General features: G+C 44.1%; 1 protein-coding gene across 49 annotated transcripts in view; it reads right to left on the bottom strand.

The window, feature by feature from the left end:
* Positions 1-1,859: 1,859 nt before the first annotated feature.
* The window catches only part of LOC118374168 (centrosome-associated protein CEP250-like), a 35,662-nt gene continuing 23,852 nt past the window's right edge, over positions 1,860-13,669 (bottom strand). For 19 of the 49 annotated variants that reach the window (XM_052466596.1, XM_052466601.1, XM_052466605.1 and 16 more), the window contains 4 exons: positions 11,735-13,464; positions 7,132-7,314; positions 4,058-4,118; positions 1,860-2,621 (listed from right to left, as the gene is read on the bottom strand). The gene's annotated coding sequence lies outside the window, so the exon portion shown is untranslated. Of the gene's footprint in view, positions 2,622-4,057; positions 4,119-7,131; positions 7,315-11,734; positions 13,487-13,669 lie in introns of all 49 variants that reach the window. The other 30 variants (XM_052466637.1, XM_052466641.1, XM_052466629.1 and 27 more) reach the window with 26 other exon arrangements.

Raw genomic sequence — 13,669 nt, 5'->3', positions numbered from 1 at the left:
TTATGTGGATATATGGAAGCAACATCTCAAGATATCAGTCAGGAAGTTAAAGCTTGGTAACAAATGGGTCTTCCAAATGGACAATGACCCCAAGCATACTTCCAAAGTTGTGGTAAAATGGCTTAAGGACAACAAAGTCAAGGTATTGGAGTGGCCATATAATATAATAATAATATATGCCATTTAGCAGACGCTTTTATCCAAAGCGACTTACAGTCATGTGTGCATACATTCTACGTATGGGTGGTCCCGGGAATCGAACCCACTACCCTGGCGTTACAAGCGCCATGCTCTACCAACTGAGCTACAGAAGGACCATCACAAAGCCCTGGCCTCAATCCTACAAAAAATGTGTTGGCAGAACTGAAAAAGCGGGTGTGAACAAGGAGGCCTACAAACCTGATGGAATCTAAAACAAAAATCCAGAAAATCACATTGTATGATTTTTAAGTAATTCATTTGCATTTTATTGCATGACATAAGTATTTGATCACCTACCGACCAGTAAGAATTCCGGATCTCACAGACCTGTTAGTTTTCCTTTAAGAAGCCCTCCTGTTCTCCACTCATTACCTGTATTAACTGCACCTGTTTGAACTCGTTACCTGTATAAAAGACACCTGTCCACACGCTCAATCAAACAGACTCCAACCTCTCCACAATGGCCAAGACCAGAGACCTGTGTAAGGACATCAGGAGTAAAATTGTAGACCTGCACAAGGCTGTTATGGGCTACAGGACAATAGGCAAGCAGCTTGGTGAGAAGGCAACAACTGTTGGCGCAATTATTAGAAAATGTAAGAAGTTCAAGATGACGGTCAATCACCCTCGGTCTGGGGCTCCATGCAAGATTTCACCTCGTGGGGCATCAATGATCATGAGGAAGGTGAGGGATCAGCCCAGAACTACACGGCAGGACCTGGTCAATGACCTGAAGAGAGCTGGGACCACAGTCTCAAAGAAAAGGAAGGAATGGGAGAAGGTCATGTGGTCTGATGAGACAAAAATAGAGCTTTTTGGTCTGAACTCCACTCGCCGTGTTCGGAGGAAGAAGGAGTAACAACCCCAAGAACACCATCCCAACCATGAAGCATGGAGGTGGAAACATAATTTTTTGGGGATGCTTTTCTGCAAAGGGGATAGGACGACTGCACCATATTGAGGGGAGGATGGATGGGGCCATGTATCGCGATATCTTGGCCAACAACCTCCTTCCCTCAGTAAGAGCATTGAAGATGGGTCATGGCTGTGTCTTCCAGCATGACAACGACCCAAAACACACAGCCAGGGCAACTAAGGAGCGGCTCCGTAAGAAGCATCTCAAGGTCCTGGAGTGGCCTAGCTAGTCTCCAGACCTGAACCCAATAGAGGTTTGCAGTGTGTGCAAACCTGGTCAAGAACTACAGGAAACATATGATCTCTGTAATTGCAAACAAAGGTTTCTGTACCAAATATTAAGTTATGCTTTTCTGATGTATCAAGTACTAATGTCATGCAATACAATGCAAATTAATTACTTAAATAATCCAATGTGATTTTCTTGATTTTTGTTTTAGATTCCGTCTCTCACAGTTGAAGTGTAACCTATGATTAAAACGACAGACCTCTACATGCTTTGTAAGTAGGAAACACTGCCGATTTTGCATGTTATCAAATACTTGTTCTCCCCACTGTATAAGGCCTCATATCATACGAGTGGATTACACTGCATACAATACATTTTTTGTAGCTTTGTGAACATTATCTGACATAAAAAGTGTTGTTCAACTCAAGACTAATGAGATCTTACATTTGTCCTTATTTGGGGGAGTTGGATGACAAATCGTTCTCATTCATTAAATCAATTACAAACAATCATGTGAGTTTAACGCAGTCATTTTTTAATTACAACAAAACGGCAATATCACAAACGTCCAGAATTGTTGTGTTGTATGTGGTAACATTGTAGTTTTAATGTATTAACCACATTAACATTACTACTATTAAATATACAATGTGGATCATTAGCTTTATATAGCGTATTATAGAAAATCATCCTCTGTCATCTCACTATTATCAATGGAACACATTTCACTTCCTGTTTCATTGTTAATCATCAACAAAAGCACCGCATTTCTAACCACTAATCAGTAGATTGACATTAACACTGGTTTGTACAACCTTTTTAGGATTTGTATCATTGCATGACTATAGTAAGACTTCACACGCAGACTGAGGACTCCATTAGCTTCAATGTTTGCAGATCTGTAGGGGCGGAAGCAATATAGTGGAAGCTCTACAACAATACTGCTTCTACGTATATAGATGCTTCAGATCTGACAACCTTGAAGTAGTTAAGGGCCAAGGAGAAGGGGTAGGGAGCAAATTAGGACCAGGTATGCATCAGCCACAGCCTCCATCTTCCTCCCCCTCCAATTCAGGGCTGCCGATCTGCACCTGCCTAGCCAGGAACACTCCATCTTCCCAGCGGGGTGGTGGTGATGATGATGATGATGATGATGATCCCCTCTGCATGTCTCTCTCCAATAGAAGAGGCTCCTCGCTCTCTGACGTGGTCTTCTCTGAAGAGTTAGACGCTGTGGCGCCCAACCCTTGGATCTGTGGCGGAAACCTTAGCTTGGCTGGGTCAGGAAAACAGGGAAATCAAACCCAACTAAAAGTGTGAAGTAATTGTAAAAAATCCCAAGTTCTTAAAGACCCAAATGTATTTTTTTTTTAGATGTAATGGGCATTGATCACTTGAAAAACATTTCGGCCTAAATCCTTCATAAGGGGTTTTACTGTGGCCTCGCTTGGTTAGGTCACAGGTCAACATAACAGCACACATGGGATCAGATTAATTCATCAACATCATTTAAATCATTTTTTCAGTTTAGTAGATTGACGGTCTGTTGATGTAATGATGTCAAACACGATCATTTCCGAAGCCATTTCAGATCAGAAAAAGCGTCGGAGATCCAGAACAGAGGCGTTTTACCCATAACCACTCTTTAGGGGAGGGTCACGTCAAGTGATGTCATAATGCTTCTTTCAACCTGGAAGCATTCCATCGGAAAAATAAGTGATGTAAATGTTTTTCCTGAGTAGTCTCAAAATGTGGTTCTGGGTGCTGATATTGTTTAATTAATTGTGTTGCCCTCTCTGGGTTCTGAGTTCTCTTCACCCGAACACTTTAACATGTCTGGAATAACAAACCAACTCAGATCTAGGAGGACGCCTGAGCAGTTTTTGATTTGCATTATCTCAGTTTGATTATCAAATGCTAAGCTGACAATTATACTGTACTAGTCCAGTTTTGGGTACCGGTATGCCCCTGTTCTGGAGGACATAAGCACATGGATTTTAAGCACACACATTAATCCTAAGCAGTGGATATTCAGTCAGCAGATCCAATGGTTAAGGTCAAGCAGAGTGATCGAAATTGGTTAAGGTAAGGTTAATGTTAAGGTATGGTTAGGGTTAGGCATAGCCAGGGTCAGAGAACTGCCATCTGAAACCATTCCAAATCTGCCAACTGTATATACAGTGCCAGTCAAAAGTTTGGACACACCTACTCATTACAGGGTTTTTCTTAATTTTTTAAAACTATTTTCTACATTGTAGAATAATAGTGAAGACATCGAAACGATGAAATAAGACATATGGAATCATGTAGTAACCAAAGAAAGTGTTAAACAAATCAAAAATGCATTCCAGGTGACTACCTCATGAAGCTGGTTGAGAGAATACCAAGAGTGTGCAAAGCTGTCATCAAAGCAAAGGGTGACTAGGTTGAAGAATCTCACATTTAAAATATATTTGGATTTGTTTGACACTTTTTTTGGTTACTACACGATTCCATGTGTGTTATTTCATAGTTTTGATATCTTCACTTTTATTCTACAATGTAGAAAATAGTCAAACAAAAAAATAAAGAAAAACCCTAGAATGAGCCAGTGTGACCAAACATTTGACTGGTACTGTACACTGCCACTACCCACTGAGATCTAAGACTTCCACACACAGATCACAAGCCTCGATAGATTTCTAATGGGACTGATTCATTCACATCTTTCACCTTTCTGGAGGTTTTCATTTCTCTCTCTCAGATTGCTGATTTCCACACTCATCGCTGACATCTGGTATGGAGGGAAATGGTTGATTTTTAAGCTGAACTGCAGGTTGAATCTACAGATCTACTCCTTTCATTTGACCAGACTTTCTACACTCAGAAAAAAAAAAAAAGGTTTCAAAATGGTTCTCCCAAATAGGAGAACCCTATTTGATTCCGTGTAGAACCATTTTCGGAATCAAAAGGGGTTCTTCAAAGGGTTCTCCTATGGGTACAGCCGAATAACCTTTTAAAATTCTAGATAGCACCTCCTAAGAGTGTACGGCAAAGGAACGACGCCGTGCGCTTAGTTAAATTTTTCAAATGTGGGATTTTCTTTTGGGGGGGGGTCTGACGAGAAATGTGTCCCAATTTGAGGCATGTTTTGTAAGGCTACAAACATTACTCTGTAGCGCCACCCTTTGGAAGCAAGTCAACTTCTTGTCCAGGCCTCTTCTACTCTGAGGAGGGAGTTAGTTAGTCTGTCAGATGTGGTCGGAGTCCCAAATGACACCCTATTCCCTATATGGTGCACCTATGGGGCTCTGGTCAAAAGTAGTGCACTATAGAGGGAAAAGGGGGCCATTGTGGAAGCACATGTGGTCGGTATCTGTGCCTCTGGCCAGGTCAGCCAGTCTCCTCAGCCACAAATGGGATTATTCCTCCCAGTATAACAAGTAATGTCAGATTATTATTGTTCTGCATTTCACAGAGGAGTGATTATGGAGTCTCTCTCTCTCTCTCTGCCCTCCACCTCTCTCTCTCTCTCTCAGCCCTCTACCTCTCTCTCTCTCTCTCTCTCTCCTCTTCCCCTCCCCCTCCACCTCTCTCTCTCCTCCACTTTTCTCTCTCCTCTCTGCCCTCCCATCTCCCTCTCTCTCTGCCCTCCCCTCCCTCCTCTCTCTCTCTCTCTCCCTCTCTCTCTCTATGCCCTCCACCTCTCTCTCTCTCTCTGCCCTCCATCTCTCTCTCTCTCTCTCTCTGCCCTCCATCTCTCTCTCTCCTCCACCTTTCTCTCTCTCTCTCTGCCCTCCCATCTCTCTCTCTCTGCCCTCCACATCTCTCTCTCTCTCTCTCTCTCTCTCTCTCTCTCTCTCTCTCTCTATGCCCTCCACCTCTCTCTCTCTCTATGCCCTCCACCTCTCTCTCTCTCTCTCTGCCCTCCATCTCTCTCTCTCCTCCACCTTTCTCTCTCTCTCTCTCTGCCCTCCATCTCTCTCTCTCCTCCACCTTTCTCTCTCTCTCTCTCTCTCTCTCTCTCAATTCAATTCAAGGGACTTTATTGGCATGGGAAACGTGTTAACATTGCCAAAGCAAGTGAGGTAGATAATATACAAAAGTGAAATAAACAATAAAAATTAACAGTAAACATTACACATACAAAAGTTGTACAAATGGTTAAGGGTACACAAGGGAAAATAAATAAGCATAAATATGGGTTGTATTTACAATGGTGTTTGTTCTTCACTGGTTGCCCTTTTCTTGTGGCAACAGGTCACACATCTTGCTGCTGTGATGCACCCTATGGAATTTCACCCAGTAAATATGGGAGTTTATCATAATTGGGTTTGTTTTTGAATTCTTTGTGGATCTGTGTAATCTGAGGGAAATATGTGGCTCTAATATCGTCATACATTTGGCAGGAGGTTAGGAATTGCAGCTCAGTGTGCAGCTCAGTGTGCAGCTCAGTTTCCACCTCATTTTGTGGGCAGTGAGTACATAGCCTGTCTTCTCTTGAGAGCCATGTCTGCCTCCAGCGGTCTTTCTCAATGGCAACGGCCTTTCTTTCTCTCTCTCTCTGCCCTCCTCTCTCTTTCTCTCTGCCCTCCATCTCTCTCGCTCTCTCTGCCCTCCATCTCTCTCGCTCTCTCTGCCCTCACCTCTCTCTGCCCTCCACCTCTCTCTCTTCCCCTCTCTTTCTCTCTCTTCCCCCTCTCTCTCTCCTCACACCCTCCCTCTCTTCCCGCATTCTCCCCTCCCCTACACCTTCTGACTCCCCTCCATCTTCTATCTCTCCCATCCCTCCCCTGCCCTCCTCTTTTTCCCTCCTCCCCCTCCCATCCTCTTTTTCCCTCCCCCTCCTCTTTCCCCCCCTCCCTCCTCCCCTCCTCTTTTCCGTCCTCCCCCTCCCCTACTCTTTTTCCCTCCTCCCCCTCCTCCTTTTCCCTCCTCCCCCACCCCTCCTCTTCCCCCTCCCTCCTCTTTTTCTCTCCTCCCCCCTCTTTTTCCCTCCTCCCCCTCCCCTCTTACATATCCCTCCTCTCCTCCTCTTTTTCCCTCCTCCCCCTTCCCTCCTATTTTCCCCCTCCCCTCCTCTTTTTCCCTCCTCCCCCTCCCCTCCTCCTTTTCCCTCCTCCCCCTCCCCTCCTCCTTTTCCTCCTCCCCCTCCCCTCCTCCTCTTCCCCCTCCCCTCCTCCTTTTCCCTCCTCCCCCTCCCCTCCTCCTTTTCCCTCCTCCCCCTCCCCTCCTCCTTTTCCCTCCTCCCCCTCCCCTCCTCCTTTTCCCTCCTCCCCCTCCCCTCCTCTTTTCCCTCCTCCCCCTCCCCTACCTCTTTTTCCCTCCTCCCCTCCTCCTTTTCCCTCCTCCCCCTACCCCTCCTCTTTTTCCCTCCTCCTTTTCCCTCCTCCCTCCTCCTTTTCCCTCCTCCCCCCTCCCCTCCTCCTTTTCCCTCCTCCCCTGCATTTCTGTTTGATTAAAGACAGAAGCCAGGGTTTAATAAGTGTGTGTGTGTGTGTGTGTGTGTGTGTGTGTGTGTGTGTGTGTGTGTGTGTGTTTATGCGTTGAGAAGAAATCTGCTGGATGAGTTGCAAGCTAGGGACACATCAGGATGTCATTTCAGTGTGTAAGCGGCTACATGCAATATCATGCTGCCATTTTAATGATATTAGTTTCTGCATGTTGAGTCCAGATGCTAATTTATCACTCAGTTAGTATAGTAAACACCCGGGGGTGGCATTATTAAGGCTTTATAGGGTCATTCATTAAGTTTTCATAAACACTAAATAAATGCCGTCATACTACATGTTTGAAGGATTTCTTACCGCGTGGGTCTTGCTGTGGAGTTCCTCCCTAAGGCGAGTCACCTCCTCCTCCACCTCCCTCTCTGGGTCGTCCTCCTCTTCTTGCTCCTCAGACACAGGCCCCAGTCCTGCAAACTGCTGCTGCTGCTCCCTCATCAGCTCCTTCTCTCTCTTCCTCTGGCTGTGTAGTGTGTCAAGGGAGTTCTGATTGAGAGAAAGAGGAGTAGATTGAAGCAAGACACTCGTATACCTTCTAGATACACCTGCTACATATACCTGCTAGAGACACCTGCTACATATACCTACTACATATACCTGCTACATATCCCTGCTACATATACCTACTACATATACCTGCTAGAGACACCTGCTACATATACCTGCTACATATACCTGCTAGAGACACCTGCTACATATACCTGATACATATACCTGATACCTACTACATATACCAATTACATATACTTGTTACATATACCTGATACCTACTACATATACAAACTACATATACTTGTTACATATACCTGATACCTACTACATATACCAATTACATATACTTGTTACATATACCTGATACCTACTACATATACAAACTACATATACTTGTTACATATACTTGTTACATATACCTGATAATATTACATATACCTGCTAGATATACCTACGACATACAGTTGAAGTTGGAAGTTTACATACACCTTAGCCAAATACATTTAAACTCAATTTGTCACGCCTTGGTCTTAGTATTTTGTGTTTTCTTTAATTATTTGTTCAGGCCAGGGTGTGACATGGGGTTTATATGTTGTGTTTCGTATTGGGGTTTTGTAGGCATTGGGATTGTGGTTGAGTAGGGGTGTTGTAAGGGCTTGGCTGCCTGAGGCGGTTCTCAATCAGAGTCAGGTGATTCTCGTTGTCTCTGATTGGGAACCGTATTTAGGTAGCCGGGGTTTCACTGTGTATTTCGTGGGTGATTGTTCCTGTCTCTGTGTAGTTTCACCAGACAGGCTGTAATAGGTTTCACGTTCCGTTTGTTGTTTTTGTATTTATTAAGTTATTTCATGTATCGTCATTTGTTTCGATAAAGACATGATTAACCACCACGCTGCATTTCGGTCCGACTCTCTTTCGACAAACGAACGAACGCCGTTACACAATTTTTCACAATTCCTGACATTTAATCCAAGTAAAAATGCCATGTCTTAGGTCAGTTAGGATCATCACTTTATTTTAAGAATGTGAAATGTCAGAATAATAGTAGAGAATTATTTATTTCAGCTTGTATTTCTTTCATCACATTCCCAGTGGGTCAGATGTTTACATACTAATTGAGTGTGTTTGGTAGAAACCCTTTAAATGATTTAACTTGGGTCAAACGTTTTAGGTATCCTTCCACAAGCTTCCCAAAATAAGTTGGGTGAATTTTGGCCCATTCCTCCTGACAGAGCTGGTGTAACTGAGTCAGGTTTGTAGGCCTCCTTGCTCGCACACGCTTTTTCAGTTCTGCTCACAAATGTTCTATAAGATTGAGGTCAGGGCTTTGTGATGGCCACTCCAATACCCTGTGAAATTTCTCAGAACAAGAATAGACTGACGAGTTTCAGAAGAAAATTATTTGTTTCTGGCCATTTTGATCCTGTAATCGAACCCACTAATGCTGATACTCCAGATATTCAACTAGTCTAAAGAGGTTGGCTTGGTATGGTTCCCAATCAGAGGCAGCTGTCTATCGTTGTCTCTGATTGGGGATCATATTTAGGCAGCCATTTCCCCACCTGTTTGTTGTGGGATCTTGTCTATGTATAGTTGTCTGGGAGCACTACATTAGCTTCACGTTTAGTTTTTGCACTTTATTGTCTTCTGTGTGTTTCACTTCTAATAAAAGATGATGGAACCAAACCACGCTGCACTTTGGTCCGAGTCTTACAACAACGATCGTGACATCGCCTCTGTACGCCGATGTAGATATTCCATTAAACATCATCTGTTTCCTGCTGCAATAGTCATTTACAACATTAATAATGTCTACACTGTATTTCTGATCAATTTTATGTTATTTTAATGGACACCAGAATTAACTAAGTTTGTTGGTAGCTTGGGCCAAGAAACATGAGGAATGGACATTAGCCTGTGGAAATCTGTCCTTTGGTCTGGAGTCCAAATTGGAGATTTTTGTTTTCAACCGCTGTGTCTTTGTGAGACGTGGTGTGGGTGAACGGATGATCTCTGCATGTGTATTTCCCACCGTGAAGCATGGAGGGGGAGGTGTTATGATGTGGGGGTGCTTTTCTGGTGACACTGTCTGTGATTTATTTAGAATTCAAGGCACACTTAACCAGCATGGCTACCATAGCATTCTGCAGCGATATGCCATCCCATCTGGTTTGGGCTTAGTGGGACTATCATTTGTTTTTCAACAGGACCCAATAAGCCTCCCGGGTGGCGCAGTGGTCTAAGTCACTGCATCGCAGTGCCACCAGAGATTCTGGGTTCGAGCCCAGGCTCTGTCGCAGCCGGCCACGACCGGGAGGTCCATGGGGCGACGCACAATTGGCCCAGCGTCGTCCGGATTAGGGAGGGTTTGGCCGGCATGGACAAAGCGACTCCTGTGGCACGCACAAGCGACTCCTGTGGCGGGCTGGGCGCAGTGCACGCTGACCAGGTCGCCAGGTGTACTGTGTTTCCTCTGACACATTGGTGCGGCTGGCTTCCTGGTTGGATGTGCATTGTGTCAAGTAGCAGTGCGGTTGGGTTGTGTTTCGGAGGACGCATGGCTCTCAATCTTCGCCTCTCACGAGTCCGTACGGGAGTTGCAGCGATGAGAAAAGACCAATTGGATACCGCGAAATTGGGGAGAAAAAAGGGGTAAAAAAGACAATGACACCTCTAGGCTGTGTAAGGGCTATTTTACCAAGAAGGAGAGTGATGGAGTGCTGCATCAGATGACCTGCCCTCCACAATCCCCGACCTCTAACAAATTGAGATGGTTTGGGATGAGTCGGACCGCAGAGTGAAGCAGCCAACAAGTTTTCAGCATAGGAACAGTGGGTTAACTGCCTTGTTCAGGGGCAGAACGACAGATTTTTACCTTGTCAGCTCGGGGATTTGATTTTGAAACCTTTCGGTTACTAGTCCAACGCTCTAACCACTAGTCTACCTGCCACCCCAGGTGGGATCTCCTTCAATACTGTTGGAAAACCATTCCAGGTGAAGTTGGTTGAGAGAATGCCAAGAGTGTGCAAAGCTGTCATTAAGGCAAAGAGTGGCTACTTTGAAGAATCTCAAATATAAAATGTATTTTGATTTGTTTGACACTTTTTTGGTTACTACATGATTCCATATGTGTTATTTCATAGTGTTGATGTCTTCACTATTATTCAACAATGTAGAAAATAGTAAAAATAAAGAAATAGGTATTCCAAAACGTTTGACCGGTAGTGTACAGTTGTGGCCAAAAGTTTTGAGAATGACACACATATACATTTTCACGAAGTGCTGCCTCAGTTTGTATGATGCCTCAGTTTGTATGATGGCAATTTGTATATACTCCAGAATGTTATGAAGAGTGATCAGATGAATTGCAATTAATTGCAAAGTCCCTCTTTGCCATGCAAATGAACTGAATCCCCCCAAAAAAATTACACTGCATTTTAGCCCTGCCACAAAAGGACCAGCTGACATCATGTCAGTGATTCTCTCGTTAACACAGGTGTGAGTGTTGACGAGGACAAGGCTGGAGATTCCTCTGTCATGCTGATTGAGTTTGAATAACAGACTAGAAGCTTCAAAAGGAGGGTGGTGCTTGGAATCATAGTTCTTTCTCTGTCAAACATGGTTACCTGCAAGGAAACACGTGCCGTCGTCATTGCTTTGCACAAAACAGGCTTCACAGGCAAGGATATTGCTGCCAGTAAGATTGCACCTAAATCAACCATTTATCGGCTCATCAAGAACTTCAAGGAGAGCAGTTCAATTGTTGTGAAGAAGGCTTCAGGGCGCCCAAGAAAGTCCAGCAAGCGCCAGGACTGTCTCCTAAAGTTGATTCAGCTGCGGGATCGGGACACCACCAGTACAGAACTTGCTCAGGAATGGCAGCAGGCAGGTGTGAGTGCATCTGCACGCACAGTGAGGCGAAGACTTTTGGAGGATGGCCTGGTGTCAAGAAGGGCAGCAAAGAAGCCACTTCTGTCCAGGAAAACATCAGGGACTAATATTCTGCAAAGGGTACAGGGATTGGCCTGCTGAGGACTGGGGTGAAGTCATTTTCTCTGATGAATCCCTTATCCGATTGTTTGGGGCATCCGGAAAGCTTGTCCGGAGAAGACAAGGTGAGCGCTACCATCAGTCCTGTGTCATGCCAACAGTAAAGCATCCTGAGACCATTCATGTGTGGGGCTGCTTCTCAGCCAAGGGAGTGGGCTCACTCACAATTTTGCCGAAGAACACAGCCATGTATAAAGAATGGTACCAACACATCCTCCGAGAGCAACTTCTCCCAACCATCCAGGAACAGTTTGGTGACGAACAATGCCTTTTCCAGCATGATGGAGCACCTTGCCATAAGGCAAAAATTATAACTAAGTGGCTCGGGGAACAAAACATCAATATTTTGTACATCTGAGCTTACCTTGATGACCTTCGACTTCGGTGCCCAGTCTTGCAGAACTCCTCCTCCTCCTGCTGATCTACCATAGACCTGACCCAACTGCTCACGCTCCTTAAACAGACTCTTCAGCTGGTCATCCAAATAATAATGTAATTATCAAATAATACACCAAAGAGAGGAGCTTCTATAAGTCTGTTCTGTTCTAACAGTCTACTGTACCTGTTCTAACAGTCTACTGTACCTGTTCTAACATTCTACTGTACCTGTTCTAACAGTCTACTGTACCTGTTCTAACAGTCTACTGTACCTGTTCTAACAGTCTACTGTACCTGTTCTGTTCTACCAGTCTACTGTACCTGTTCTAACAGTCTACTGTACCTGTTCTAACAGTCTACTGTACCTGTTCTGTTCTAACAGTCTACTGTACCTGTTCTAACAGTCTACTGTACCTGTTCTAACATTCTACTGTACCTGTTCTAACAGTCTACTGTACCTGTTCTAACAGTCTACTGTACCTGTTCTAACAGTCTACTGTACCTGTTCTGTTCTAACAGTCTACTGTACCTGTTCTAACAGTCTACTGTACCTGTTCTAACATTACTGTACCTGTTCTAACAGTCTACTGTACCTGTTCTAACAGTCTACTGTACCTGTTCTGTTCTAACAGTCTACTGTACCTGTTCTAACAGTCTACTGTACTTGTTCTAACAGTTTACTGTACCTGTTCTAACAGTCTACTGTACCTGTTCTAACAGTCTACTGTACCTGTTCTAACAGTCTACTGTACCTGTTCTAACAGTCTACTGTACCTGTTCTGTTCTAACAGTCTGCTGTACCTGTTCTAACAGTCTACTGTACCCGTTCTAACAGTCTACTGTACCTGTTCTGACAGTCTACTGTACCTGTTCTGACAGTCTACTGTACCTGTTCTGTTCTACCAGTCTACTGTACCTGTTCTAACAGTCTACTGTACCTGTTCTAACAGTCTACTGTACCTGTTCTGTTCTAACAGTCTACTGTACCTGTTCTAACAGTCTACTGTACCTGTTCTAACATTCTACTGTACCTGTTCTAACAGTCTACTGTACCTGTTCTAACAGTCTACTGTACCTGTTCTAACAGTCTACTGTACCTGTTCTGTTCTAACAGTCTACTGTACCTGTTCTAACAGTCTACTGTACCTGTTCTAACATTCTACTGTACCTGTTCTAACAGTCTACTGTACCTGTTCTAACAGTCTACTGTACCTGTTCTAACAGTCTACTGTACCTGTTCTGTTCTAACAGTCTACTGTACCTGTTCTAACAGTCTACTGTACTTGTTCTAACAGTTTACTGTACCTGTTCTAACAGTCTACTGTACCTGTTCTAACAGTCTACTGTACCTGTTCTAACAGTCTACTGTACCTGTTCTAACAGTCTACTGTACCTGTTCTGTTCTAACAGTCTGCTGTACCTGTTCTAACAGTCTACTGTACCCGTTCTAACAGTCTACTGTACCTGTTCTGACAGTCTACTGTACCTGTTCTGACAGTCTACTGTACCTGTTCTAACAGTCTACTGTACCTGTTCTGTTCTAACAGTCTGCTGTACCTGTTCTAACAGTCTAATGTACCTGTTCTGTTCTAACAGTCTACTGTACCTGTTCTAACAGTCTACTGTACCTGTTCTAACATTCTACTGTACCTGTTCTAACAGTCTACTGTACCTGTTCTAACAGTCTACTGTACCTGTTCTAACAGTCTACTGTACCTGTTCTAACAGTCTACTGTACCTGTTCTGTTCTAACAGTCTACTGTACCTGTTCTAACAGTCTACTGTACCTGTTCTAACAGTCTACTGTACCTGTTCTAACAGTCTACTGTACCTGTTCTAACAGTCTACTGTTACTAACAGTCTACTGTACCTGTTCTAACAGTCTACTGTACCTGTTCTTACCTGTTCTAACAGTCTACTG

The sequence above is a fragment of the Oncorhynchus keta genome, chromosome 17 (genome assembly GCF_023373465.1).
Source record: "Oncorhynchus keta strain PuntledgeMale-10-30-2019 chromosome 17, Oket_V2, whole genome shotgun sequence".
NCBI classification, from domain to species: Eukaryota; Metazoa; Chordata; class Actinopteri; order Salmoniformes; family Salmonidae; genus Oncorhynchus; species Oncorhynchus keta.
Note: the sequence above shows the minus strand (reverse complement) of the source record. Positions and strands in the feature narration are given on the sequence as shown.